At 40.7% G+C, this 25,727-nt stretch overlaps 1 protein-coding gene and 1 pseudogene across 1 annotated transcript in view; one reads left to right on the forward strand and one right to left on the reverse strand.

The window, feature by feature from the left end:
- The window catches only part of LOC146805595 (gamma-aminobutyric acid receptor subunit gamma-3), a 1,239,042-nt gene that overhangs the window by 834,928 nt on the left and 378,387 nt on the right, over positions 1-25,727 (reverse strand). The gene's annotated exons all lie outside the window — the stretch shown is intronic.
- Positions 1,275-10,346, forward strand: LOC146805596 (small ribosomal subunit protein uS8 pseudogene; annotated as a pseudogene).

Raw genomic sequence — 25,727 nt, forward strand, 5'->3', positions numbered from 1 at the left:
GCAGATGCAAAGCTCCAGTGATGACCTGCTACGGTGACCAGCAGCAATGGTTGGAAGTGCAAGATGTGCTCTTCAGGCTACAGCAGGGACAGCCTGCATTGACCGCCGATACTAAGCTCCAGCAACAACCATCCACCACGCACCGACTGGCTCTTCACGCTGCTGCAATGACAGTCCACGATGCTTAGCCAGCTCTTTGCACTACAGTGATGATCATCTGAGACTCTCACTGTTTCACGCAGCCTCCTCCACTGCGAATGGAACTCTTTGTGACCTACTTTGATATGGTAACTCTTACAGATAGACTAACCTGGTCCCTGTATCCGACACATTTTCCATCGTGGTCAGCCTGAATTTCTGACTTTCCCCCGGTCTAGCATGACCACATGATTGCGAGTGGTGCTTTGTGCTTTTAGGCACTATGATTACTTAAAACTTCAAAATGTAATATCTCCAGTTCTACTGATTGGATTTGTCATTCTAGTATCATGGTATTTATTAAAATGTACTCTGTTTTTCTAAATCAGATTGGGATTATTGTTGTGTTGTGTTTTCACTTTATTATTGTTTATGTGCTGCATAAATACTTTGGGGCTTCTTTACGAACCCCTTGCGCAGCCGGTGAGTCACTTTTTCCCATATAAAAGTAACACATTGGCTACGCAAGGGGCTAGTAAATATGCCCCTTTATACTTTTCCTTTACACTGACAAGGACTGTGGTTGTTGCCTGAGTGAGGCTCCCACCCCCTCAACAGATATCTCAATTTCTTACAATTCACTTGCATGTTATCACAAAAAGCCTCCTCACACTAAATTCCAAAAATCCTGCATGAAAGAGTGACCTTGACTTAAAATGTTCAACTGTTCCCTCACCTTTCAATGTTTCAAATGTCTCATTACATCCCTACCTTAACATTCCTCCCCTCTGTGAGCATAGCCTGCTCAAAGATGCATTCCTGTTTACTTTAATCTCATTTATTGTATTTATGCAATTTGTCCACACCTCACTTCACAGCTCACAACCTCTCCATCTTTCAAACCATATCCCTGACACCTAACAATCACCAATCTCCTCTAGCATATCTATTCATCCCACAAAAGACTTGTGTGAACTCACATAGCCCACAATAATGACTGCATCTAATACCTATTACGTTATTCTACAACAAAGAAACGGGAGCAAACGCCTATAATGATTTCATTGAGAGCAAAATATTAATAGTAATAACCAATAACCACTGGATTAACCACTAACCTTGGTTCCTGGAGAAGCATGCTACTCACTGTAAAACAGTTGAGTGCCTCATCAGGGTAGTCTGTGCTATATACATTTAATCACAATTCAAAACATTACATTGGCATGGGGAAGGAAGTTGTATCTCCCTCAATGAATACAGCAGTTTGTTATTAGGAACATGGGTTTATTTTGCCAGCATCATCTGCACTTTATTCTCCATCAGCAAAAAAATCATTACATATTGGTTTTTCACAGATGGGCAGTTTAAGTAAGACAATTCCTGCTCATTCAAGTGAATTCTAACTAGCTCCCTACTGGAAGGTTATATACTGATTTTAACTACGGGTTTGGACCACACCGATCTTCCTTTCCACCTCATTCAGTCCTCCTTTTAACCCATTCTTATCATCTCTATCTCTCCAGTCTCTTCTCAGCACCTTCACATCAACTTTTCACTCCTTCTCATCCTCTCCACCCACATGGCATCATTCCCTTCCCCATCTGTTGCTAGTATGCAAATAGGACTTTCTTTAAAATGCTAAGACATACAAAGACAAGCATGACCAACACAAGTTTGAACAAATGTTCACCTGTGCATGTCTGTGTTTGCGTTAGCATTTTAAAGGTCATACCTACTGGCTTTGCTGATACTTGTTGTTTTCTCTGAGTCCAGTGTGTTGACTAATGCCATAAGCAGTTAGTTTAAGTTCTGCACACATGCAGACCGATTCTCAAAGTTACTTGTGTGGGCAAAGAGTCTTAGTTAGGAAGTCAAAACCACTTTCCTAAAGAAAAAATGTTTTGCACACACAAATGTATTTCCTCACATGTACAGTTATGTGCGAGTAAATATATGACCCAAGTTTGGGAATGTGCATTGGAGTGAGTGTTAGAGGGCTGAAATGGCTTGAGTTTGTGTACACCTACTACCTTACCTGTCATGCTGTAGGTCGCAGTGCGGCCTGAGGCTTGCCCAACTGCCTCCCTCGCTTCCTGTTCGACACAGTGTGATGCTGCCTGCACTTACCTGAGGGGCGCAGCGTGGTCCGCAGCTTGCCCAAATACCTTTCATCCATCCCTCTTGACACGGTGGGATGCTGACTGTACTTGCCTGCGGGTCACAGAGCCGCCCACGGCTCACCCGACCGCCTCCCTTACATCCTGCTTGACACAGCGGAATGCTTCTTACAATTGTCTGCAGTCTGGGAAGTACTTTGGCAGGCCTTGGGGGGGGGGTTATTCATCACCTGGCTCACTTGGTGGGCATGAGACATTCCTCTCTTTCGGGGCCATATTGCGGGTCTCTATAATTCTCCTTCCCAGAATTCTGGGAAAGGGGTTTCATTATCCCTATCCATCATGGAAGTTCTGCCATGTATTTGTGCCTGCATTTCCCAATCCAACTTGTTAGCCTCGCTCCTTCCTGAAATTCACTTCTTGTTTTGGGGTATAGAAGGAGCAGAGCTGCCTTCCTCTTTGAGTTGCAACACTCTTCACTCCTGTTGGTGTTTCCATGCTCCTGTTGATTCTTCTTCCAGGAAATCTTCAGTACTTCTTTGATGTCTTCGCCTTCTACCTTGTCTGTTCCTGTTTTTGCGGCAGTCCTGGTTTCGCTGCCTCCAGTTCCAGTCCTTCCCTGGCCTTCTGAAGTCTCTTTTGCCATCAGAAGTTTTTTCCCTTTGAGTTTTTTCCTATTGGGTGCTCCTTCTGGCTGACACTATTTGCTTGGACATATCAGTGTCGACAGCATCATGGCTACCAGAAGGTGTTGCCCGTATCTTTGGCAGACAAGGACTGTCAAGACCTGGAGATACAGGTCTTCCCATCATTCTAAGACTGCATGTAGAAGACTATCTACTACGGAACCTGACATTACTCATTTGTGTATATTTACATATTCCCATCAATTCCTTCCTACCCTGGAAATGTCACAGATTTAATTATATGAAGAGCCTGAATAAACCTCTTTCCAGGGTGAAAAGAAGAAGGAAATCTGCCAAAAATGTTGGGTGTATGAGGCAAAGGTTTACTCCATAGGAAAAATATATTGGCTGTGGAAAAAAATAATGGACGTTGGCAAGTGCATTTGCACACGGCCAGATTTTTCTTGCATACTTTAATGTACATTTATATATCGGTGCAGGTGAATTCACAAACTTGTATCGGACTACTGTTGAACCATTTAACCAGACCACGTCTCCATGCATAACCTGGAAAACGTTAATGAATTAAAAAAATTAGTAAATGAACATTATTTTTGGCAATTCCATATAATGTAAATTAGGCCCTAGGGCAATACAGCACTTTACATGATTACCAGATTACATTACACATATAGCCTGATTCACAAACTGAACTTTGTAGTACGTTTTTTAGTACTACAGTTGTACTGCAGAATGTACCACAAAGTGCTATTCACAAACTGCATTTGGTGTAGTAGCTTATACTTTTGAGTACGTTTTTTACTACTTTTTCTATTCACGAACTGTACTTTTGTAATAACTCACTTCTCTAGTGGGTCCCTACCTCCATTATTGTCTGTGAGAGTGTTTGGCCATGTGTAGTACTGTACTTACTCCAAAAGCGTAAATTACTACAAAGTGCAGTTTGTGAATACCAAATAGTAGTGAACTTACTTAAATGTGTAAAGGTATTTAAAAGTGTAAATTACCTTTGGGAATCTGCCCTTCAATTTTTAGTTGTGGGGAGATTAAATAATTCACACAGAATCTCAGGACATTGAGCCAAGGTCAGGACTCAAGCATGGTTCTTTGATTTCAATATCTGCAGCACTGGCCATTAAGCCACTTCATAGATGCCAAGTTTTCAAATTGCTTATGTGTGACATTTCCATGGTTTAATAATGCATACGTATGAGTGACTTTCCACCGCCAAAAGTGTGAAACTTCAAGTGACACATTCTCATGAGTAAAACCAAGCACTGGAGTGCATGTAAAGACAGATAAATAACAATTCTATATTTGAGCAATGAGAAACTCTAAAACAAAAGACATTGAAACTGCTTTAACCCCTTGAGTGCCCGCCCCTTTCCCCGCCCTGTGCCGGCCGTTGCATTAGCGGGCGGGTTTATGACGAGCTGGTCTCGTCATGGGCACAGCGCAACCGCGGCCCATGACGAGACCAGCTCGTCATGGGCACTCAAGAGGTTAAAGCCCCTCAAATAGAAGGCCACTAACCTTCGGGTGAAAAGTTTTGAATTTTCCAAGCCGTTCTTGCGTGTAAGAGATATGGCATGTACTAGAAAAACTTCATACGCCTTTACGAGTAATTAAACTGATAACCAAAAATAGCACTTAGTATAAAAGTCTTTATTACTGCCAAAAAGAAGTAGTTTTAGAGACCTCAGAATAATGAAAGATTGAGAATAAATAAAGTAAGGCATATCTTTGCAGTTGCCATACATTAATGTGAGTGCATAATTCACTAAGCTACAGGGCAACAAACTGCAGGTCGCACCAGGATCTCTGCCCCAGAAGAAATTACCCACTGAACTACTGTGATAAAATACACATCTGTGTCCTATCTGTTACACACTGTGCTTTGCAGCAGGCACATTAACCCTCTATGCTGATGAGTCAAAGCTGTGACTAGACCGGACACAGATCCTCCAGGAAGTGCACTAACCACCAGAGTTATCTTCACACTATTATCACTTGGAATGTGCTGGGTACACTGAGATGATTGCTGCAGGTGTCCTAATCCCACAAGATATTTGCATTTCCACCACCGATTACTGGGAACAGTTCAGTGCTGAGTTGAACCCAGAGCTGTCCACATTCTAGTGGCTCCTGAGTCAATCAAGACAAAAAAGGTTGGGGGCCAGTCCTGCGCCACTGGGGCTGCACAGCCTGGTGTTACACCCCTGCTTGGACACAACATCATGATAACGCCCCTAAAGTTCTATTTTCAGAAGAATCAAACCAGTATGTTCTAATGTTGCACTCCATCAAAACATTGCAATTTGTGAACTGTCATTGTTAGATTAACATTTATCAGCAGTCGAAACTAATTTCTTTTTTTATCCTGTTTGTGCAGTAAGTAGTTCACGAGAAACAGTAGGACAAACACAGTAGTTTGGCTTACTGTTTCTTGTTTACTTAATTTTCTTTCTGCCAAAGTATGTGCATGATCTGTCGAGAGGGACCATTGAGTTATCTGCGGAGTGTGATCATACATATATTGAAAGCGTTAAGGAAAGAAGATTGACTTCACTGCTGAGCCATAGCTTCAAACAGATCTATTGAAGAGAAAAGAGACTCACTGCTAAACAATGCTTTTAATGCACCCTTAATGTGTATCAATATATGGTGGAAGAGAAATGCTTCCAATCTTGAAAACAGATTGTCTAGTAATTGGCTTTCGTCTTTACAGAAGAAATCTTCCTGGCCTGTCTGCCATTTATTTTTATGTGTTTTTAAATAAACACTTTGTTCTAAAGCAGATCCTATACTGGTGCCACTAGTCACCAATTGCTGTTGACAATGATGATTCTGTCTCTTCATTGGTTAAATGTTTCTGTGGAGCAAGCTGATGGACAGAATAGGGACAGAATCATCGATGAAGGCTGAACAGTGACATGATTCTCAGCGGAGGGTGCCTGGCAGTGGTGTATGTGTGTTCAAGTGGAACAGATGAATATTTTATAAAACAACTTGCTGCCCTCTTAGGAAATGCATGAGGTTGAACACATAGCCTTGCTTACTTTGGAACATGAAGAACTAGATTTGAATCCCAGCTTTGGCTCGACGTTCTTTGATTCTGAGCAAATCACTTAGGCACTTATTGAAATGTTGGCCAGACTTGGACACCACTGAGGACTGGCACCACCTGACCATAGGTCGGCAGTTCCGCCCACAGAATTTTGTCAATGGCAGCTTGTGCGGCAGGTGAAAAAGGGCTGCAGCACAAGTTGCCATTGATAAAATGGATGTCTATAAACAACCCTGCACCGTGTGGCAGGGACTTAGGGGGTCACCTCCCCATAGCGGAGGGCCAGGGGGCAAGGGGGCCCCCAAAGTCACTTTCCCACAGCCTTTCCATGTCGTAAAGACTGACATGGAAAGGTTGTGGGAAAGTGACATCATAATCCCGACGGCGGAGCCAAGACTGACTCCGCTATCAGTATGGGATTATGTGTCATTCCGGTGCTCTGACGGGCTCCTTGAGCCCTTTCGGTTGCGCAGCAGAATTCCCCTGCAGGTTTCCCTCCAACCTATGGTTTTGTATTGCAACGGTCGGAGGGAAACCAACGATGTCGGTCGGAAAGTCTCCGACAAGCTGTTCGATGGCTTTCCGCCCGACATTGAAATCGGGCCCTTTATCTTCCTGTACCTAAAAAGAAAAACAATGTTTAAAATGGGTTGGGTTTGTTGGAAGGTACTCTAATATCCTTGAGCCAGGGTTGTGCTATTAAAAAAGAAAAGACATTTAAAACAAGTATGCATAGGTTCACCTTCTCCTTTTTTATAACATTTAAGGCCTCACTCCTGGCGAAGACTGCATATCCATAGTATGTTGATATGAAAATGTATATTAATATTGTAGAGAGGCCAGTTTGAACTGCTTTTGGAAGTAGCCCCGACTGATGTTTCTATTAATGAGGGAACTACTTGGGGACCTCTTTTGCAACTATTGATAATCAGGAATTAGCACAAGAAAAGATGGAAGGAGCAATAGTGGCAGAGGAAAGTAGAGTAATGCTAAGTGCTTATGCATGGGTGAGCATTGAATGACTAAGTGCTGGACCATGATAGCAAACTGCCATGACACCCTCGAAGGTGATAGTGTGCTTTGCAAATACACATAACTCAAAATAAAATGTTATAAACGAAAGCTTGCTTGATGTGTAACCTGCCCTAAAAGACAAAAAGATCACACCTAACAGCCCTAATGAAAGCCAAGCATCTTTTCTGGAACAATAGCTCAATGATTCTTTGAGTTTGAAATTGCATGAAATCCACCTGGCAGGTGGAAGGATGATTAAGACATTTTTATGTACTATTACAAAACTCCAGCAACAACCGAGCCAAATGGTCTCTTGAAAGGTAAAGTAAAACATTACTGTCTTAACTTTTGGGGGTAAGAACCAACCTTTAGACGTTCTTTCATGACGCGTTAGTTCATAGCAAGGAAATATTTAATTGCCATTGATCACATAAAAATTGAAGAATATAAAGGAAAATGGCCAGTGTACTAAATGGTTTTGAAATTGCAATCTTTGTGATGCACAAATCAAATGTTGCTGTCATTTCAATACCAAATGTCACTTTTCCTGTCAGAAAAATCTTTCTGGCTTGCAAGGTTCACATGTAACTCATTGCTCAGAAGCCGGATGGAGCATGAAAAGGACATCCTGGATACCTCTCCTTATTGGGAATTATAAAGCCAAGTGTTGTGATGGGAATGTCCTCTGCATGGTGCACATTCATATCCCCTGCCCTGTGTGCCCATCTGTGGGTATCTTGTATCCTGATTTCTAAACTTTTGGTCCCAATGTCATACTAATCTAGATGAAAAGGTATTTCTTGATCTTTCCTTGACCTGCATAGTATGCAATGTATTTTGGTTCACTGCTTCATTTCGCAAGGGATCTTCAATACATTGCCCATAGTTGCACACAAGTATAGCCTCATTAGTGGCAGAGGATATCTATCCCTGTAATCAGTCCATGTGAGTAGAGCGATCCTGTTGGCATACTGTGCTTTGGAGTGATATTAGCATGACCAGGCCTTCTTACTTGCTGTCAAGAATGTGAGCCTACTGGCACACTCATATAAATATCTTCTGCTTACAGTGGACTTGGAGACAAGATTTCCATTTGGAATTCAGCTAGGTGCCTTTGATAGAAAGAGGTGCTGACTAGTCTTCCTGTACCTGCCATTTAGTGAATGTCGCACGCACGCTGCATCAAAGGAACTGGTACATTAACTATTCTCCCCAAATCTGACCCTGGCTGTCATATCGTAGTGTAAGACATAAAGTGCCCTACTCAGCAAAATGATACCCAAAAGAATCCTGAAAGAGAGAAAAGCCATCTTTGCTCAACCCATATTTCATCTCACTCAACAACTATATGGAATAGAAATAGTTTTAAATCAGCTATGAAATCTTGCATGTGTTGAAGAAACTCACAATTGGTGAGTATCAACCACTTAAAATCTTGTGGTACAGCACACCACCACATCAGGATAAAAGAAAAATCTGCTGCTTACTGACTGAGCTAGACAACAGAGGGTAGTCAACTCTTTTAAAATTGTGAAACATTATTCACATATATTTTTGAATCTCACAGATACCCTAAAAGCCAGACACTATTCAATGAAAATACTGTACAGTGATACAGATCCCCAGACTCACTTGTGATTCATTGTTATATTTAAATCCTTGGTGGGGAAAGATGGTCTCTTTATGGTGTTGGTGTTTTTTTGTTAAGACCTGCAAAGAAGGACAAGTGACGCAGGGCAGTACAGTCTCCTTCTCTCATCCTTGGCTCAGACCTCCACCACTGTTGATACGATAAGAGGACTATTACAGCTATACTGATAAAGTTCTGGTATAGATCAGAGGTCTGTGATGTCTATGTTCATGGCACTTCACTGCCCCTTGAGCATTTACACTGCGGTTAAGATGCTTTGCCTTTACTTTTTTCCGATCCTAATATGAAATCTAGTAACTACCCACCACCTCTCTATATATTTTCCTGTTGATATTGCCTTCATTAAAAGCTGAAGCCACCAAAGTTCTAAATAAGTTGTTGACAGATACCGACATTCGTAGACGGGCCTCTGTTGATGCTTGACTTACTGTATGTTCAATAAACATATTTGACAAATGCTTCCAACCATTGGGCACATTTTTACCACAAATGTTGGCATCAAGTAAAGGGATTTCTTTCCCTTCACTGACAGTCTTCACTTCATGATGTCTGTGTGTGCTGCCACCTGTGACCAGAGTTGAGTGCATACACTGAAGATGTTGAACCCTTGCATCTGGAAATTTTTAACAGCATGTAGCTGAACAAAGATAGTCGTCTGGATAACTGCCTGCTATGCTGCTCTCTTAAAGTGAGCATTTTGGGACATTGGCATTCTCTGGACCTTGTGCAGTAGTGATGATCCAGCGTAACCATGATTTGTATGTGTGTAGGAATGCGTCTGGGTGTGTCAAACTGCTGCTTCCTGGTAACTGTTTCTAGTGCCAATTATAGGCCTGCCCCTGGGTGGAGTTGCCCAATCACGACCTGCTGCCTCAATCTTTCATGTTTAGCGCCATACAAGCATTACTAGATCTTTGTGAGGAGCTGCACCATGTCTCCTGCCTAATGGCATTTCACACCTATCAAGGAAGGTGTCCATTTTAAAAATTGATTATTTCAATGATTTAATGGGACTTATCAGTCCAACAACATTTTAGTGTGATGTTCATCTCAAATTAACTGTTACTGCCAAGCCTGTGATGAGTAAGTTACAATTTCAAACTATAGTCACATAGAAACTATATACCCATAATATTTGTGTCCATACTTTGACTTCAATACACACAAGCTAATCACCCTATGTTGCCAGGATATAATGCTGATGAAATACATTTTGAAGAAGGAAATAATTTTTCCTCCTTTCTTATCCTCACACTCTTCACATTTTTCCACCTTTAATTTTTCTGCTGGCATTGTTTCTCTTTCCACTTTAATGCAGGACCAGCACCATGGTGCACATGAAGGTTCTTGCAGATGCTCTGAAAAGCATCATCAATGCAGAAAAACACGGAAAACGCTAGGCTCTGATCTGGACATGCTTCAAAGTGATCGTAAGTTTCTTAACTGTGCAGATGAAACAATGGTGAATTTGAAATCATTGATTATCACCGATCTTGGTAAATTGTTGTGAACCAACCTGGCAGACTAAACAAGAGTGGTGTAATTGTTTCACGGTTTGATGTGCAACTGAAGGATCTGGAAAAGTGGCAGGACTATCTGTTGCCATCCTGTCAGAGGTGATACATTGTTCTCGCAGCATCAGCTGGCAACATGGACCACGAAGAAGCTAGGCAAAAATATAGGGAGGCAAAATTCTGGGTTTCTTTTGCTAGAATGTAAACAAAAAGACTAATAAATTGTAAATTGCCAGCATTGTTAATTTTTCTCTCTCTAGCAATGTAGTTTGCTCATCCCCATTCTCTTCTGCAGATACATGGAGATCCACGAATCCCATAGAAACGGTGGAAGGAGGAATTCCTTAATTACCTATAGTCATTGATGATAATTAAATGCATTTAAATCACAGAAAAGGTATTTTGGTTCACTGCTTCATTTCGCAAGGGATCTTCAATACATTGCCCATAGTTGAAGCACTTGATAAGGAGGAAGACTTTAATGGGAAATTATCAGATGTGACAATTATTTTAAGTCAACAATTAATATAGAACTTGTGACATACCACTTTTACACCAGGGGACAGAAGCAGGGTGAAATATTTGAGGAATTGTTGACTGCAGTACAGAGCTTGCCTGCAATCTGTAAATTTGAAACTTCTACTGATGAGATGTTGACAGACCAACTCATGGTTAATACAACCGGTAAGTGAATGCAGCAAATGCTGTGGGTGAAACGTGACCCAACGCTGGAGGTATTTGTGAAAACTGCTAAAGGCATGGAACAATCCATGACATACATGAAGGAGGTCAATGTAGAAAACCAAGATTAAAGGAACCTAAATAAAATATGCATTGTGAATGCCAAACACCCTAAAATGTAACCTGCCAAATTTAAGAACAATACCAAAATGGTGTGTTTCTAATGTATCATACAGGATGTTCAGCTAACACCAAATAATGCAACAATTGTGAAATAATTGGACATTTTTCAAGTATTTACTGTGAATACAAATTAAACCAAAGTTCTAAAGTGATTTTAGAGGACTCTTCATCTAAAAGTGAACACAAACTGGAAGGCAGTGCTGCGGTTCTGGCTGTTCAAAGTGTTAATGAGGAGAGAGCAGATAAAACACCTGTGTTTTCCTCAATGGAATTGGTGAAGGAGGTTAGAGTCATGGCAGACTCGGGATCTCCTCTCACCATTATTACTAAAGAATGGTTTGACGTTGGACTTCCACAGAAGGTTGAGACACTTTTAGAACCAAATGGTAAGATTGTCCCTTTTGATGGTCGAAGGATTGATTGTTTAGGTTATATCCCAGGACAGCATGGCTGAAGATCCACGTGGCACTCAAGGGAGGAGTTGTATTTGGTTGGAAGGATCGTAGACTGTTGAAAATTATGCTTAACCCTTTAACATCTGACTTTGGGATAGCCACTACTAAACCAAGTTTGGCCCTCAAAATTATTCATGAATACCCAACAACACATTAGGGAAAGCTCAGTGGGTATGTACATTATATAAAACTCTGAGATGATGCTCAAACTATCAGGCAAAAGTTGACAGGAGTACCACTGTCTGAAAAGTGTTCCCAGGCTGCCATTGTGATTTTCACAAAGAATGAAAAGCAATATTTTGACATCTTACATAATGTATGCTCGTGGTTCATGGAGAGAGTCTTGACACTGTCACCTAAAAAATATCATCTCTTCCAAGAACAGTGAGTACTTGGGACACCCCATTTCTGCTCAAGGGATTGTGTCAAAGAAATCTCTAGATAGAACAATAAAAGAAGCACCTCCACCAAATAAGAAGGGGAAACGAATGTCATTCACAGAACTTTGTATTATTCAAAATTTGTTGAAAATATTTATATTCCCTTGGAACTCTTAGGAAAACTGTTACATAAATTAGAAAACTTTAAATTGGAAGCAGACCAGTTAGAGAACATATTGGTAAAGCCCCAATCTTGAAACTGTTTTCTCTTGGAAAGATGTGTGTGAGCTCAGTATCGTGGTGGATTCTGGTTTTTATCGGCTTGGAGCTGTCTTTCGTTCAAAGCAATGGGGACTGAGCAATGAGAATACATAATTGCTTACTCTTCAAGAACCTTAAATGAAACAGAAAGTAAATACACTGTGAACATTTAACTTGTGTAAGGGCTATTAACCACTTTTGTAATTTTATTTGTGGTTTAAAATCTTTGTTACAATCTGATCACAGACCATTAGTCCACATTTTATCACCAGGGGAGGGCTTAACAACTTCTGCTCACCTATGTTAAAAAATTGAGGAATATTGTTTTGAAGTATCCTATGTTGCTGGAAAAAAACAACTGTTTGTCATGGTTGCCATGTCCGAACAGAGATGAATATGAACTATCTGAAGAAAAAGTGAATGTGGTTGCTGGTATGAATAATCCAAGCATGTCTCAGAATGTGATATTGGAAAAGGAAATACGGTGGACTGACAATTGTTAGAACTGGCATCATTGGTGTGGTTTTCCCCTAACTGTTTTCCTTTAGACCTCCTATTTTTGATAACTTTGTTATTGCTGACCTTAGGACAACACACTTTACCACTACTAACCAGTGTTAAAGTGCTTTGTGGTCTCTTCTTAAAACAAGGTAACATTGTCCTATTCCCAATTGGAATATTTAATTTACTGATAAGGCCTGCAAATGTAATGCTACTACTGAGTCTGCAGCTCCGATTGTGCCACCCACTTAAATAGCCCTTTAAACATGTCTCAAACCTGCCGTTGCAGCCTGTGTATGCAATTTTAATCTGCCATTTTGACAGGGCAAAGTAAACCTTTTTCCGGGCCCAAACATTGATTAAAAAAAAATATATGTCACTCCTAGGGTAGGTCCTAGACAGCCTAGCCGGCATTGTGCAATGTATCTAAAAAGTGGGATATGTACTTTTAAGTTTTACATGTCCTGGTAGGAAAAAACTCCTAAATTAGTTTTTAACTACTGCAAGGCGCCACTATGCATCAAAATGGTTTTCAGAAGACTCAATATCAGCAAAACATGAAGTGCGTCAAGCCGAATGCAATTGTCAGAAAAAGTATTCTTTCAACAAAAAAAGAAGCCTATCTGTCACATCTTAAACAATACAAAAGACTCGTCATGCAAGTTAAATCATCTTTTTACTCAGACAAAATGATAAAATCGACTAACAAGTCTAAGGAAATATTTGAATTTTGGTTCAACTGTCAAATCCTGACAGAGTGACTGCTACGATTACACCCACCTATGTGAGGCCCTCAATTCATTTTTATGGAGAAGATCACGACAATCTAAGTCAGTATTCCTTTTAGTCCTTATTCCCTGCAACATCTATTGAAGACAGAAACTCAGTCATTATGTGTGAGCTGCCTGCCATTAGAAAGGCGCGTCTCATGGACCTACTAACCAAAGTGAAATTGAGCTCTCCCAATGATCCCTCTCCTCCCAAAAACATCCTTCTCTTGTTTTCCTGATATAGCCTTATCCCTTCTTATTCAGTCTTTGAATCATGGCTATGCTCCCAGCTACTTCAAGGAGTCAAAAGTAGTTCCACTGCTAAAGAAAGTCATAGATGATCCATGTATCTTAAACAACTACTGCCCTATATATTTGCTCCCTTACCTGACAAAAGTGCTTGAGACCCAAGTAGCTGGGTGTATATGCACTTTTGTGGAAGACACCAACTTCCTTGACCCCCCATCAAGCTGGTTTTTGGCCAGCCCACTCTACTGAGGCGGTCATCCTCTCAGTGGTGGATGACATACATGAGGTAGTCAACAGGGATACAACCTAGGCGCTGGAGTTCCTCAATCTCTCATTTGCTTTTGACACAGTTGACCATGAGATGCTGGTCGACTGTGTTGAGGCCACGGTTCTCCAGGCTACTGCTCAGGAGTTGATTATTCCATGCTTTAGGAGGTAGGTAAGAGAATGTGTGACCTCCGGCTCTGACGGATGGTTCAGATGCCCGGAACATGGGCAGTAGGAGGTCGGCAGAGTGGATGCATCTGTTTGAGATCTGGAAGTTGGTGCTCGGGTTCAGGCATGTGGGGCTTTGATTGTATAGTGCTCTGTAGGTAATGGTGAAGAGTTTGAAGAGGGCATGTTTGTGAATGGGGAGCCAGAAGAGGTCTCTGAAGTGTTTGTTTATAGGCGTGCTGCTTGGGAGGTTGGAAGTGAGCTTTGTTGCAGCATTGTGAATGATCTGAAGTATTTTAGTGAGTTGTGCTGTGAATCTAACCTAGAGGGCATTACTGTAGTCTTTGGGTGTTTTCGTGGGAGCTATCTGAAAACTTTCTGCAGGGGTTTATGGGTGTAGAAACAGGTGGAGGTGGCTGTGTACACCTAGTTAGACATTTAGATTTGCTTGTTGATCAGGATCCAATCCCAAGGTTTCTTTCTGTATTTGATGGGGAGGGGGTTGGTCCAAGTTCTGATGGCTACCAGGCTGTAGACCAGAGGAAGGTGTTTTTTAGGAAAATACCCACTTCTGTTTTGTCATAATTGAGTTTCAGGCAATTGGTCCTCACCCAGTTTATGACTTCTGAGATGCAGTTGGTGAACTTCAGTTGGGCGTGGTGATGTTGTCAGAGGGAGAGAAAATGAGGTGGGTGTTGTCTGCGAAAGGAAGACCGTTATCTTAAAGATTTTTGTCTTAAATACAGTGTATACCTTGCATGCAAAGGCAAGATTCCCTTTTAATTAGTTGCAGTGAAAGATTGTGTGTCTACAGAATTTTTTCGAGATTCTATCATGGGTGTCAGTCCGTTCCAACTCTTAAACTAAAGACTTCCTTCATCATCATTTGGTGGCTTAGGTGCAAGATTCCTCCTAGAAAGTTTGTTGATACTAAATTCAATCTTCAGGAAGTATAGAAAGATGACAGAAAAGATGTAAAGGGTAGTATGATACAACTGACAGAGTTAAGCTTAGCATGATTTTCATAGGAGATCTTGTTAGAATTTGCCTATCATGGCATTAGGAGAAAGGAGCTTTAAAGTTTTCCCACCATTCGAAGTGGTGAAAATCAACAAAAGAAGTATAATTACACAAGATGGTAGGTGCTGGAATGTTAGCAGAATTGCCAAATGAGCCTTAGATTGTGTGAGCTGTAGAGATAACAGTAATTTCACCATGGAAGGTGAGCATGATGTCTTGGGTGCACCCACTGGATTTGAGCATGCCAAAGTCAATCAAAAATAATGCCTTGACCCAAGTTGTCAGGGTTCCAGTGCTCAAATTCCTTATGGTCCCCGAGTTACTTAATGAATGACTTTGTGAGTGATGGTTTGATTGCTGGGTGTGTAAAAAACTCAGCAAGAATAGGACACTCATTATATAGGGTTCTCCAAGAGTAATTCTCTTTGTTTCAATTTTTTTTTGTTAAGGAGGGAGATATGTTATAAATGCTTTGCTTCAACTTTTCCCATCTTAGAGTGAAATGTATGTACATTAACTGTTCTCCCTCTCTATTGCACTCTTGGTATTGTCCTCATTAAATGCTGTGGCTGCTAAAGTTCTAAATGAGTGATGGCAGTTACCCACATTCATAGATGGGATGAGTTGATGTTTGACTTACTGTATGTTAAATAAACATATTTCATAAACACTTCCTACTATTGGGTACATTTTTGCCATACCTGCATTGCAGTGCTGCACTCCTCTAAAGAGACCTGACCTCCTTCCTTATGGAATTTATACACTGTCTTGGGGAGACCATGCCTGGACCATTCACCAAAAAATACATACATGTAATTTCCATGCCTATGCACTCAGCCACAAATTTGGGAAAAAACATAGTGATATCCCATAGACTTTGACTCACAAGAAAACTTTTAATAGCAACTAAAGAATCTGAGGCATTCGTTTTACTATCACTAGTCCTCAGAAGTGCCTTCTAATCTATAGACCATAAGTTATTGCCATTCTTTCATTCAGAGGTAGGGGCTCTTGAACTGTCCTCGCTTCACTGGTCATGCAGTCCTCTTCAGCCATCTTAGTAATTTCAACTAGGTGTCCTCCTCTTCAAAGCCCATCAGATCTTTTTTGTGTCCTGCAAGTTGTTGTCCTCTTCATCTATGTTCTTGACCTGCCATCTCTAAACCTGTGGAAGAATAATTCTGAAAACAGCTCCCTCAATCACTCCAATGCTAACTACCCTTAAATCTATCTATGCATAACCAACAGCAAAGCTAACAATGGTTTGTAGAAATCTGTGTACCCACTGATGGACTGTGAATGACAATAGTTGTTTAAAAGCCATAAAAGATCCAAAATTGACTTCTGTAGTGTTTGGTAAGTCTACCCCCTTGATTGTACAATCCCAAACATGACTGCACATCTCTTTAACATCAAACTTCCAGGTTATCTACAGGACTCGTAAATTCACCAATTGAAAAAAATCCAAAATAAACCAGTTACTACAAATTGTCCCAGCTCTGTTCCAAGTGAAACATAATCAATATTTTCTTAACATGCTACATCTCAAAAGTAGGTGAAGAAAATGTGCTTGACATTAGCAAATATGTTTAACATTGCCTTAACCATAGTAGAGAATGAGAAAACATAGAAATGCTTCCTTACCGTGATAAATAGATCATATAGCTCTAAACTGCTGGAGAAGATACTTTCTTAAATGTGTAAAAATAAACTTGCAGCTTAAATAAGTAGTAGGCTCTCATACCTAATGTGCTTCTATGAATAGGACTGAAAATATTTTTTGACTTCTACTTGACATTTAAATAAATTGACTTTAGAACTGCTGATCTAATCCGCTGACTTTAAAATCGGTCATCACTTTTGAATGTGCTGCTCACACCACATGATTTCCTCATTTCACTAAACAATGTATTCTGCTATATTTTATAATGAATAGAGTATTAGCAAAGTTAAGCTTACTGAAGATATTGTTTTGCATAGTCTCATCAAGACGTACAGAGTTGCCCTAGACTAGCCCTTTGTCCACACAATGGGATACTGACAACAGCTAACAGAATAGGCCTGCAAAGGTTCTCATGAGAACCTTCACTCATGTATCTAGTGTAAGACATATTAGAAACTTTTAGACATCTGCTCACCAGAATGAATGTTTTCAGTGTGGAATGAATGAGAGATGACAGGCCATCAGGAGACCCGTTTCAATTGTACGAAGATGATTCAACCATGCTGAATGTTGCAAATGTTTTATGTTTTCATATATATGTGTTCCTGGTGAGAGAGGGAACACAATTCTTCCTTTCCATGCCATCTTACCCATGATGCTTTATGCATTCTTTTTCCATTATTTTTGCCCAGATTGTTGTGTGCTACTGCTAACATGATTTCCTTTCACCCTGATGTTTTTCCAGGGAGACTTTCTCCTACAGTTGATCATAGCTACTGCTGTGATTAATTTTCCTTGATTTAAATAACAGTTCCTACTGCAACTTGTTGGGGATATTGGCAGAGTTTCTGGAACTGTTCAAACTTCAGGTGCTAACAAAGGCATATATTCTGCAGTTCAAGAACCCCGGCTCACTCTAATAACAAAAAAAGAAACCTGCCACCTCCTTTTCAGATCAGAAAGCATTATAAAAACTGCCTTTTCTGAATTACCACTTCTCTTAACTCCTTCACTCGGGCATTATCTAAAGTTGAATTACCTTGGAGAACTATGTCATAAAAGTAATTATTTACTACAAAATGCCTCTGATTATGCATTTCAATAAGAAGACAAGCTGTTTTAAGATGAAGTTTCTTCAACGCAACCAAAAAATATTCTTTTTGATCCCTAAAATTTTAATTGAAATCAGACAACAACTTTTGGCATCATTAGGATGGTAATACTGTGTAGCAGTGACTACATAACCGCTGGGTGTTACCCCCCCCCCCCCTGATTTACATCTGTGTGCAAATAAATGGCAATCAAGTTGTGCAAACAAAATTATTGCATGTTTTTTTCACATTTTTGAGTTGCTATTAGCTACTATCTAAATGCAAAATGTGTGCTTTCGAACCAAGGGTGGTAACCATGTTTTTGTGTTGTGCAGCATTGAATGAAAAGGAAACAGCAAAACAGAGCCAAATATATTAACATATAGTGCTGTATCTTTCTCTCTCTTCCTCCCTGTGCTATAGTCTGTCATACGCCAGATACACACCCAGTACTTTGGTGCCAGAGTGTGTTCCTGATGTCTAGCATAGGTTTTGTCCAGGAGGGTTACCCTTTCAGTACGAAGACACATTTTAAACATTTCCACAAGTGTATGCATCCTGTGGAGTACAGCACACATGCAACATTGGAAACGTTTGGAGAAAAGAAAACTTTTTTGTTCTGCCTGCCTCGACGAGGTGCACATTTTTTTTACTTAAAACCATGTCTGGCTTTTTTAGTAGCTTGGACTTTGTGTCTAAAATCCATGGGTGGTTGCACGGAAACGCCCATATGCCACCCATCGCATGCCTCCTTGATGCAAAGAAGCACACAGCGCAAATTGGGGTTACTTTGTCATGCAAAACAAGCTTTAATCTGGACAGTGGATCCGAACTCTACACTTTGCAAATGTTTTACATTACTGCCTCAAAGTGTCATAAATCTTTACCCAAACCTGTGGGTAGAATCGAGTTACTGTATCTTTTGCTGTCATCGCGCAGGGTTAAATGGTGTGTGGCTCATTGAATCTAACAATGATGCCACAAGAGGAGAAGCGGGAAAAGACGAGTGAGAATAAGTATAAAATCCCTTGACTTTAGTAGATCAGTTTGGCCAACAACATCCTGTTCCAATAGTTGTGTTTGTGATTGCACAGCATTCTTTGCATTAATTTAGGATGGCAATTAAGAGGACTGCAGAAATCATTTTCTCAGTCTTCTTCCGCACTGAATGTCAGGGCCTCCTGCAGTACCTAATTTGAGCCGGTGGCTCCGGTGCTCGGCACCAGCACTTAATTATCAACACCGACACTTATGACAGTCAGCCACATGGTGGCAACGTCTCTCTAATATAGAGATGAGCACAACAGCAGTAGTTTTTTCAGTATCCATTATAAATGACAAATCCCTGCCAGCCAAGCCATTCGTAAAGCTTTGGGGCCTGAATTATTCTGAATTGTCACACTTGTAGAAGAGTGATGGTTAGTAGTTGTGTTGGAACTGCCATTGGCAGCGATGGCAGGGACAATGGGTGGTGCAAGCTGCAGTGGCCTCCTGACAAGAGACCTGGCTCTTATATTTTTTCCAAATTAAGTATTGGCCTGCTGTTTTATTGCAACATGTCATCTGGCCTGTTCGTTTGCAGCATGTTCTGGCGCCTGGGCAATCATTTCAAGCAAAGCAGAAATCATAATGTCACAGCTGCAGCTGTTGAAGCTTTCATAGTTCTTTCATAACTCTCATTATTGTCATGCATTTTACTAGCGAGTCCGGTGGAGGCGATTCTCTCAAACTCTGTGTAGGTTGTAAATTGAATACTTCCCCTGTATAATCAGCGTGCACGCTTTGTGACATGGATTCATGCAGGGCCAGGAAAGGCGTGGGTGGACAACATAAACCCCATGTCAGTGTGCCCGAAAAAATGCCTTGTGACAAGAAATTCTTGCAGTTAAGGTTTACTTTTCATACTGCATTGATGCTTACAGGCCTTTGGGCCAGATGTACGACCTGTCAAATAGTGAATCGCAAATTGCGTCGCATTTGTGACTCGCAATTTGCAACTCGCTAACTGGGATGCACAACAGTGTCTGAGACACTGTTTGCGATTCCCAATGGGGTCGCAAATTGCATGCCGTGTGCATATAAATGAGGCTGTCACAATTTGCGACCCCATTGGGAATGGCTGGCACTCCCAGGGAAGGTGACCTGCTGGGGTCAGCAGACCTCCATGTCTGGGACTGCTTTTAAATAAAGCAGTTTAAAGAAAATGTAACCTGTTTTCCTTAAAGGAAAACGGGCTGCATTTCAAAAATGAAAATGAAACTTTGGGACCACTGCCTGCCCTTAAAAATATTTGCGCATGCATTCACAAATGGGAAGGAGTCCCCTGGGGACCCCTTCCCGTTTGCGATTGCTTTACCACCCTTCTGAGAAGGGTGGTAAACTGCAAATGTGTTTTGCGACTGCAATTGTGGTCGCAAAACATTCATACATACCTTGTGGAGTCGCTATTCGGAAGGGACGCTCTTGAAACGCCCCTTCCTAATAGCGAGTCGCTAATCCTATTTTGCGAGTGGCAAATCAATTTGCAACTCACAAAATATGATTAGTACATGGGCCACAGGTTTTTTGCGCCGCAAAGGGTCTACTACCCTTTTTGCGCCCGCAAAAAAACATCGTACATATGGCCCTTTGTTCTCTAAATGTTACTTAGTTGATGGGACAATTTTTTAATGATTAAAAATAGATCTCCCTCCTTTCCATCTATGTACATGGATACCTGTTTACGAGGCGAATATTGTTAACGATCTGGCCCTGGCGTACTTCTTCCGCATGGACATATCTGACTGGCAAAATGCAGGCCAAAGAAAAGAGACAAGGCATAGCAGAGTCTGTCAAAACAGGAGCAGGTCTACAACGACATAGCGAAGTTAAAAAGTAAGTAGATTAGAAAATACAAAAGACATTGCCGGTCGTAATAAGTTGTAACGAGAGGAAAAAAACTAAGTTTAACAGGGGATTGTCCCAATCTCTCACTTTGAGATAGTAGACAGTAGATATGCCTTGGCCCAACACATCACACTCTCCTATTCGTAAATCTAAATTTGAGGTGTGAGCAATGCAAGATGCTGGTGTGACTAGCATGTGCTCTCTTCTCTCCATAATTCATAATGTGCTGTCAAACCTTTTGTCACAGTTACTCTAAGAGTCCCATCTTCAACCAGGATCTCTCAATAGAGTACTGAGGATCGCTCAATAAAAATTCTATTTGTCTCCAAACTCATATTTGCGCACAGAGACGGCATGGGCTTGAAAGACATGCAGAAGACCCACTTAAAGTGTTAACTATGTGAAAGAATGCAAATTCTATCCCCGTTTTTTGCTATCGGACCTCTTGTTTCTGGAAGTCTGCAGTTTTGCCATACAACGGACACTAAGAAGGTCCACATATCCAACTTGCAATTAGTACATGTGAAAGGTGTTATTAAGGTGGCCGCAGTAGGAGGAAAGAAAAAAACACACAGAGCAACATAAAAAGAACCCCTTTGCCATCTTGGTTATTCTTGCTTGCAGATGTTGGAAGATACAAGGGTTGATTAGCAACGCACTCAAAAAGACCCTAACCATGGTGGAAAAAAGCCAGGCACAAGATCGCAGAACTAATGAATCCAAATAAGGACTGCAGCTGCAGAAAAAAGACTTTTAAAGGACCGGGCCCATAAGTTCGGGACCTATTCTAGAATCACAATCCAATGGTTCTTTTCAGCAACATGTAAGAGTAGAGGGGAGAAAAGCCATTATTATTGCAAGTCAATTCAACACAAAATTCTCTTGACACATAGTGATCACAGACAACTACGTAAGGCTAGTTAAATTTATTACAATGCCAAAAAGCAGCTGAATATTGAGGCATCTCAAAATGAACGTGTAGAAATACATCGAAATCAGCATAAAGCCAAGCCTACATATCAAGTTTAAGAGGTGCAACATAAACAAAACTACTAATTCAAGAAACAGGATGCAGACTATCAGAAAACATTAGTCCAAGTTTCCCTGTATCAAGGATTGATGGATATAAAGCATTAATCTATCCCTACTCTAACACTACAATGACATCCCTACTTAAGCATCTTCTGGGTCAAAAAAAAAAGATGTCAGTCCATGAAATCTCCCAAGGAAGTCTCTCCACAATTATGGATCATGTAGCGTAAAGGTACCAATACAGAGCTCGTTCTACGATGCTCTCCCTCTCCGAAGGCAGAGAAGAAGTCGGCACTTTCCCTACTCTAACATCGCATTATTTCAGGTATTTTTCCTAAGAGTCCTTGCAGATCACGCAATACACTCTGAACACGATCTCCAAGGTAGTTTTCCATGGTGTAGCTCTGTTCCTGAACTGCAACCTGTTGACCTTAATTCCCAGGCTTTCTCCGTGGTGAAAACACAACAATTTCCCTTATTGCGTTCAACTTATTATGTATCTCCTTCTCTCCTTGCCCGACTAATAACATAAAGATAATCTAGCAAACAAAGGAACTTCTTCCACCTGCAACACAAAGCATGAGAAAGAACAAAATCCACAGCATACATGAATTCAGCTATTAATTCTACAGCAAGAGGATTCAGGGAAATACTTTTCAGACCTACGAGATTAGGCTAACATAAGAAAAATGCCATATGAGCTTCACGAAATTGAATAGGAAATAAGGCACCTTCGATTACTACATTACCTATGCATGAAATGACACAGTTAATAATGATTTTAATACATGAATGGATGTTAATACCACAACACGAATTCTTCAAGTTAATATTTTTTGCTAGTTACATTTACTTTCCTACGTTAATCTTCATTGTTATTATTTAATGGCCTAAACACATCACGTTCATGTAATTGCATTTCGAAATTCTAACACCTCATGTTAATACAACAAAGGATTATATGTAGGTGCGCTTAACATGTGTGTTTCTAGTGCACCCCTACAAATAAAATGCAATTTCCGCTACATCAGCTTCAATGTGAACAGTGAAGAAGACAAAATAAATGGCTTAAATACATTTTACTACAACTACAAAATTAGGCGCTGGTGAGCAGACCTTTGCTCAGGGTCCGCATACATTGGAAGAAGTTTGTTTGGTATTCCTTACAGTGTGTTAATTGGCAATCACAGCTGGGCCCTGTTCTGGCACTAGATGTGATTGCCACTATGATGTCATGTGCTGTAGGTTACCATGGGAATGAAATGTCATTACTTTAATGTACTGGACAATTGGGGGCTGCCCTGCTGATGGATGGCTGGGATCTTCTGTTAATAAAGTATCATCAAGCTATATCATCAAGCTACATCTGCCTCTCTGTTACTTACTGCTTTAACAACACTTGGCAAAGTATTTTCTTGAATTGCCATAGTTTCCATTTTGAAACTACCTAGAATGCAAAACAGGGTTTGTCCAGGGAGAAGGTTGGGTCATTTGAATGACATCAGGAATACAGGAATGACATGCAGGAATGGCATGGTACCACCGGGTTGGTGTAGGCATCATTTAGGGGTCACCAGGGGTACCAGCTGCGACACTCGACTAGCCCCTTCACTCGCCCTGGTCTCAGAGGTGGCAAAATCAGTGGTAAGAATCTTTATTTACTGCTCATTTGCCATTTGGTTTTATATGTGTTTTGTGTGTGTGCTTGTGGGTGAGAAAGCATGAGTATGTGTAAACATGTGTGTAGGTATGTTTGAGCATGTGTGTGAGTGAAAGTGAGCAAGAGGTAGTGACAGATAGTGAAAAAGATTGTGTGAGATCGAGTGTCAGTAAGTATGAGTGAGTGATCCAGGTTAAGAGTGAATGCAAGAGCGAGACTTAATAACAATGAGTGTAAGAGTATGAGGGAGAATAAATGAGTGTAAATGAGAGAATAAGTGTCAATGAGTGATTGCTGTTGAGAATCTGATGTGATGTGATGTTTGTGTTTTCCTGGAATGCTGAAGGTATTTATTGTCTTATAGAGACATCCAGGGCAAAATACTGGAACTGGCATACTAGGGGCAATTTGTGGCCTAACAGAAATCAAGAGTCCAGTTATGGTATTGTCACAACAAAGGTCATTTATGGCATATAGGAAGCCCTTGGAAAAATGCTGGCATACTTGATAAAATTCTGTGCATGTGAACACCAGTGGAAAATGCTTGTACCACCAAACTGGAAGTGTTCTTGGCATAAAGTTGGTATATGGGAGGGTGGCAACCATGATAAAATGGTCACCCTGAAATACTGAGGTAATTTTTGACATAGCGATCCCCTATGGTGTAGGATAGAATAAATTACTAATTTCTGGCACCAGCATATACATTCCTTTTTGATATAATGACAAAATGCTAGCCTTGGAACAATGGAAGTTATGTTTGAAAATTGGGCCACTCATAGCACATTGTGGAAAAAATGAGGTGATCTCCTGGAGTACTTAAGGGTTCAATAATTAGAGAAACTATAAAAAGATTTCAATATTTAATGAGTGCCCTTTTAGCACCTTTAGCATTTTGTAAATTTAGAGAAGCCCCAGACAGGAAGTCCAGCTTACTCAATTCAGAGCAAGTATAATGCTATAGAAATTTAAAAGATCAAGTCAGCACCATAATGTTGGTAGTATCTAAAACAGACAATTATCAGTGTTATTTTGTTATACTAATCATACAGTTATTTTAAAACTTCAGCAACTGTCAGTTGTGATGTTAGGATCATGTGACACACCTTCCTGGAAATCATCAAGTTCAAAGGTCATATGATGATGTCACTTCCTGTGATGTCATAAAAGTCAAATGGCATGTGATGTCGCTTCTGCTACCCCTTGCATTTTGGTGAATCTACACCCATAAGGGATGGGTGAGTATCCCACCAATTAAAGGAAACCCTGCCTCATTTTTTAAACTCTTGCACACCCTCCAAGAGCTAGCTGAGCCAAGAACTGCAAAAGTTGTACCAACCTGAGCTGATGTTACCATGTTACGAGTTTTGCATCTCCTAGCTTTTAATCTGGACTTTTGAAGTCTTGAATGAAAAACAGGTGCACCAGCTCCCTAATTCCTGCTCAGGGCCAGTAGAGGGTATTCTGGCTGGGGATCCTGAAGAAAGGGCACGCTAATCGTTTGTGGGATGATCCTGCTGTGGCTACCCGAGGATCAGGCACTACAGTCATTGCTGGACACTTGGATGTGCTGCAAATGTCAGAAGACATAGCTGACTAGAGACTGTATGCAAAGGAGGGAGGTTTGCTTTGGATGGCATTCAGAAGCTGCTGCCTGGGATTCGCTAGGTCAGGACACCAGCACGGCTGAACAAGTCTTGATCCCCCGAGCCAGGCGTGCTACAATGGGGCCATGTACTCTACTATATCGTATTGGTGGGTGATATTATCGTTATAACTGGTTTCAGAAGTGCTTTAAGATTATCGAGGATAAACTTACTTCCACATATGACCCGTGAGCTTATAAAGAGGGATTACATTTGACCTCATGTGGTCTTTATGATTATATGACTAAATAGAGTTTTTTGCTCCTTTATAGAGGAATACGAATCTGTACTTATGAGACTGACTATTACTAACTAACTTACTATGACCACCTTTCGAACAGGTGACCTAACACATACATATTAGAACACATTACAGGTCTTTTGGATTATAAGGTGATATGATAGGGTGGCATTCGTTTGGGAGCACTCACAATGCTTGGGCAAATGGTTTGTCTTTCGAAAGCACAAGAATTCACAACAAGGCTAGTATGTTCAGTTCTGCATATCGTGCACTGGGTTGCATGAGATATCCAGCTATGACTCTCACACTAATTTGTTAATTAGGAGTGATTTGGTGTAGGTGTTGATGAATTTCAAAGGGAGAGCACAGTGTTATTAAACTACGCACTTTAGGTCTGGCTTATTTTTGGAACAAAATGGAGCTTG

The sequence above is a fragment of the Triturus cristatus genome, chromosome 8 (assembly GCF_964204655.1).
Source record: "Triturus cristatus chromosome 8, aTriCri1.1, whole genome shotgun sequence".
Classification (NCBI taxonomy): Eukaryota; Metazoa; Chordata; class Amphibia; order Caudata; family Salamandridae; genus Triturus; species Triturus cristatus.